Source organism: Mytilus californianus, unplaced genomic scaffold (genome assembly GCF_021869535.1).
Source record: "Mytilus californianus isolate M0D057914Y unplaced genomic scaffold, xbMytCali1.0.p SCAF_8, whole genome shotgun sequence".
Classification (NCBI taxonomy): domain Eukaryota; kingdom Metazoa; phylum Mollusca; class Bivalvia; order Mytilida; family Mytilidae; genus Mytilus; species Mytilus californianus.
The window spans coordinates 22583768-22589820 of NW_026262734.1; the positions used below are offsets into that span (position 1 = coordinate 22583768).

Sequence of the window (6053 nt, forward strand, 5' to 3'; positions counted from 1 at the left end):
AGTTGTACAATCTATTATCATGATTATTATTCAGGAAAACTACAAATATCATTATATGTTATAAGAATAAACTATTTTTGTTTATCTTTGATATTTTTCAAATCTCAAAATTAGTTTTGCATGAAGAATCACTAAAGAGACTTACAAAGAAATTATTTAAAGAAAAAATTGTCTTGCTTTTTGAAACAATTGTAAACTTATCAAATATGTTATCTTCAGTTTGGCTAATTTTGTCAGTTAACAGGCAAAATTTGTCTCCAGAAAAAATAAAGTACACTTCTATATAGATTGTGACATTTTTATGGTCTATTAATTAAATCACTTTTTGTTCTGTGTATTATATTGTCGAAACTGCAGGACTGACATATGCATGATACATATTCTTGGTAAACATTTGCAAAGAATATTTCACTCAACTCATGCCTTTTAGATAAAGTTAATAATTGCAGGGACTTGAATGAATTAGATTCTTTAAAGCCCTTGATTAAAAATAAGTTTTAAGAAAAAAAATAAGAATATTTTTGAAAATGAAATAAAAACTTATGATGAAAACAGTAAACTCAAATGCTTCACTAAGTAAAGAATTAGTGGTCATAATTTAGAAATAGAAAATGGTGAATAAAAATTCCTATAAAGGATAGAATTGTTTGTAAAATTAACATAACAACTTAGAGATAATCTATTTGAAATTTGTTTACCTTCTCATAATAATGTCTGACCAGTTTATGAATAAAATCTTGAATCTTATGAATAAAATCTTAACCAAGAACAAAAAGTAAAAGAAATGCTAAACCTCTAAAACATGGAACATGTTTCAAATATTGGCTCCTTTATAAAAGAAAGTCATTAGAACTGAGGGCAGAAACCTATCTTTTTCCCATGTGTTTTGATTTCTCATAGAATTGTTATTTCTTTGCATTATAATGTTTGTTTTGGGTTGTTTTTTGTCAGAAACTTGATTAAATTGTAATATGTTTATATGACAATAAAAAAATTATCAAATTTTTCTGTAATGAATATTTTAAATATACATGTATTTATTCAATAGAGAAATAATGAATTACCTAAATTTTATTTAGAATAAGTTCTTAAGATAATCTTAAACATTTGTTAAACAATGTTAAATGCAGTAAGTATAAACAATTTTGATTTTAGAAAATGAATTTGAGAACCACATTTTCAATGGAAAAAGGCAGGCGTTGTGAAAGTTTGCATTATATTAAAAGATGATATTCATTTATTATTCACTTGCCAAAATATACATATAAAAAATAACTTAAATTGATAGAATTATTTAAAAGTTATAACATCAAAACAAACATTTGCAAACAGTCATGAGAACATTTTTACAAAAAAAAGTTAGGAAGCTATATGTTCAACTAGTTTTATTATTTCATTTTATTTTAGAATTTTCTTGTCATAATCACAGTTATTAAATTTGACAAACACAAAAAGTCATATATTTTCCCTGAGACACTTTACCTGTAAGTTATGTAATTTTAACACTTCAATGCAGTCATGATTTCTCATTATCCTTGACTAGTTTTTGATTAATACCTTGTGTATTAATTAAGCAGCAGGGGGTATAATGATGGACATTTAGGGCCATCATGGTGACCATATTTTTTATGGCCACCATTAATAAGATAATGTCACAGGTAGTACTGTATACAATAATATAATTATTTCTCCTTTGACTTCATCATGTTCATTAACTGTTACTGGTCTACTGTTCTTTTGAGAAAAATAAAAGTGAACGGCTTTCATTTTCCACATTGTTCTATAAACTGTTTCGGTATCTTAACTTTGTCGGTGTGATGAATTTTTCATCATTTTCATGTCCTGAACTCGGCACTGGAACTCGGGTCATATAAGTTAATCTATAGAAACATTTCACATAAAATCCGCTCCAATCAATTGAACGCTAAATGTCAGTGTTTTTGGCATAATTTGAGCAGAAAATTCGTGAAACTGTAGTCTATAATGTTGTTTTTCAACACACATGTTTACATTCATGGAGGCTGCCATTTTTTTCTACCAGACTATAAATATAACCGCTGATTTGATTGGATAACTCAATTTCCGGGATTTCCGATCGGCCAATCAGATCGTCGTTATCATTAATACACGGAATGTGTTCAAATTTGAAACTAAAAATATTGTACGAGGATGTATCCTGTCCAGCTGTGGTTACATTAATCATGTTAATAATTATTAATATTCAACAACCTTCGATAAATAAAGAAATAAACATTAAAGGCAGAACATTTAGGCATGACATTAGCTGTTGAACCAAGAATTGACGATGTGTTGATGTAGGGCAGACGTACACCAGATACAGGTAGGTAATTTTTAAGAGGTTTTACATTTGAATTTTACATCATGAATATTTTTTTCATTAAAATTAAAAAAAAGATATACACCCCCTTTAGTTTCATTCATGTGCTCTGTTAGTTCACACTTTGAGGATGACCATTTGGTGTTCTGAAAAGGGGGAGGTGGGAATGTAATAATAATTTTATTATTCAATATTCAATTACATTGTGTGCCTTCACAATCAAGGAAAGATGTTTACTACACAATGTCAGGCACATTAAACTTAATTTTGTCATGTTCTGATTTGGATGGACATGCAACACAAAAAATCCCTAAAGGTTAATATTGTGTTTTAGAATCTTTATACTTAAATGATATAAGCTTCTTAATTATATATGTACATTGTATGATATATAAATATCAGTAATATATGATGCATACAGATCATGACCAGAATTAAAAATTATTAATAAAATGTTTTTACATTTTTTTTTAAGGTTGTCCATATATTAAAAGGGATTAGTCATGGTGAAGGTACAAAGCTGCAAAAATGATGACTGTGCATCGATCAATATCCACCCAATAATATGAAAACACGATGAAAACAAACGAACCAGCAGCAAAAAAGAAATTTGAGTATAAGATTATTGAAAGGTACGTACTTATTGAATTATTTTTTCATCCTTCCCACACTTGAAATAAAAATACCTACCCTAATTTTTTTTTAATGTAACTGGAACCACACATACTATTTTATTTGGCCTCTGAGAGACACCTGATCCATGAACAATAAAAGTCTATTTTGATAAAAAGAGATGTGTGTTATAAGTCTAAGAGACAGCAACCCAACAACTATAGCCAAAGATATCTAGAGAACACATAGTCTTCAACAATAGACATACATGTGTCTAAATTGCTCTTAGTGAATAAATTTTGTGAATAAATTAAACAAACACAAAAAAAATATGCCAGTAACATATATTTTTGAATAATTGCAGACTGGAGCATGGTATTGTAGAAACTTTGGACTTAATTCATGAATAATATCAATGGATGATGAAGAAAACTGACCAAACTGACAAAGTATTTCGTATGCATGTAAACTGGACAAATTTGTTTGTTTAATGCACGATAAACAAATTTGTAAAATTGAAAATTAAAACCATTTGTGAAAGATTTCAAGAGGACCAAAAGTTACCATGGACTTATGAATGATTTAACCAGAAAAATGATTTACATGTACAATTAAGTAAATACATCTTTGACTAAAAAATGATAATTTATCAACATTAATATTTTAAAGAGGTTGATCTTTTCGTTTAAAAGGTCTTCAATGTGGATAATGTATAAACTGTTGTAATTTCTTTAATTGTTGACTTGCATTAAAATGGTTATTTTCTTATTTCAAGTTTTCTTATAAATTCATTCAAAAATAAGCAGTGCATGCAAAATGATATCTAATATTTCAGTGGAATTGTCAATTTCCATTGAAATATCACTGGTTTTCTTTGGTTGATTGTTACAATTTCCAATGGAATTACCACTGGTATCCCAGTTGAAAACAATAAATGTCCAGTGGGAAAACAACGGTATTCCAACGAAGTTTTCACTGGTATTCCAATGGAATTTCCACTGTATTCCACTCGAGTATTCACCGGAATCCCACTGGATATTCCACTGATATCCCAATGGAAAACAATGAATGTCCAATGAAAATCCCGACCAAATTTCCCAGTGGTAATACAGTGGTATTCCAATGGAACTCTGATGGAACTCCACTGGTATTTTCAGTGAAATCACACTTTACATTTTCAGTAGGGTAGACTCTTTTTGTTTTGATAAAGTCTGAATCTATATATAGTTATTTAAATTGAATATTGAATTTAAAATACAGCTACATGTAAATATATGAAACACAATATTTAGCACATTATTTCAAATGTGTATGTGCTTTCAATTATTGTCCACCGGCATTATTTTAATAAGGAATTGGGTAATACAAATAAGTACAGATATTTTAGCTATTTTTGTTTGTTAAGCTATTAAGACGAATGCATGTCATCAATGTAAATATGCATTGTATTCAACTTAAAACTTATGTCATTCTTTAAGGAACGTGTATGATTGAGATAGAAACATGTTCGTATATATGTGAGCATTGATTTTTGAAATATACATTGACCTTATTTTGATAAATTTATGTTGATGTCTTTCCAACTTTCTTTTCACATACAACAAGAATTATTGCACTTTTTTAGTTTGACATGAGTGATATGTTTTTGGGACTCATGGAACATAAGTCAAAGAGACTTGATTAGGAAATTAAAGTCCGAGTCGCATGTCAAGGTCATTTTGAATAACTTCTATTGTAAAAGTTAAGACATAAGCTAGGTGTATTAAAAGGTGTAAGTTGCGACATGAAAATCCGCCAATACTTTTAGGTCGAAGTGCTCTGCTGAATTTTTATAGGAGTTTTCTCTCTTGAATTTTGTTAAAAAAGCAATTTTGGTAGGATAACTTATTAACGATGTTCATCTTGCGTCTATTGGTAAGCTATTCATCAATTAATTTCAAATTGACATCAAGGTCTCCCTGTTGCAAAGGGAATTCCATATAAACCATACATTTTCAGAATCAATGAAAAATAAGCAACCAGATGACACAAAAGTAGTTATTTTCAACTGGACGAAGCTGATCATCCAATTATTCAAACGAGGATACATTATGTTTGGGAATCTGTTTAAATTTACTTATTTTCTGACATCTTTTTGTACGCCAAAAAAAGGTTTTGCATATATGTGTAAACGTTCATTTTAAACCTTACTTTTCAACATTTGATCAATCTAAACAATTGGCTTTTGATTGTATAAACTTCCGTTTGTTGTTGCACTCAATTTAATAAAAAAAAAATGTTGAAAATGTCTAACGTCTTTTGTTCATAGAATAAATCGGAATATGTAATTTCGTTTCTACTGTTGTTAACATATTTGTCATGCTAGTAAAAGAAAAGAAATTGGACATCTATATTCACAAATGACGTCGTAACCACAAACCCGTCCACCTTTCCCCAAGTAGTACAAGGTATATATATTTGCTTATTTCGCAGTTTTACTTTTAGGCACAAGCTTAAACAATAATGCATACAAAAGGGGAAAAAGCATAATATTTGTTTAAGGATAATTATAGAAAATGCATTCATATCTATGGGGAAATTTTTTATTTCATCAAATCTAATAACAACATACATTTCATACTGATGCGTAGTTTGTTATCGTTGAACACATACAAATAAATGTTGATGTACATTGTAACATTGTAACCATTTGATTCAAAACGCATGCTGGTTTTCAGTATTGTGTGTATTAATGTATTGTTTTTCTTCCTTAATGGATGTAAGGTTTTGTTTCTGCGAAAATAAAAATTAAAAAAACACAGGAAAACAAAAACAAATAGACACAGCCTTAGCGGAGGGCTGGCCGAATGATTGTAGTTAAAATCAAATACGGATACAATTCTAACAAACTCTCAGTCTGCTAAGTTTAGTTAACCAGACATTACCAGTATGAAACACCTGCTTCATCTCGTTATTCTATGCATTATTGTAATAGTATTAGTGAATGCAGATGCAATATGGAGTGCAAATAAAATCTACATTAATTGTGTATTCAGGTGGATAAATATGTGTTTAAGTAAGTATGTTTTAATTAATTATCTAATAAAGCATCCTTGTAAAATAT

General features: G+C 28.9%; 1 long non-coding RNA gene across 1 annotated transcript; it reads left to right on the top strand.

Moving 5' to 3' along the window:
* The first annotated feature begins 2237 nt into the window (after nucleotides 1-2237).
* Nucleotides 2238-3719, top strand: LOC127710705 (uncharacterized). The gene is made up of 3 exons (XR_007986289.1): nucleotides 2238-2341; nucleotides 2814-2970; nucleotides 3315-3719. It is a non-coding gene; the product is annotated as an uncharacterized LOC127710705 (long non-coding RNA).
* Nucleotides 3720-6053: the final 2334 nt, after the last annotated feature.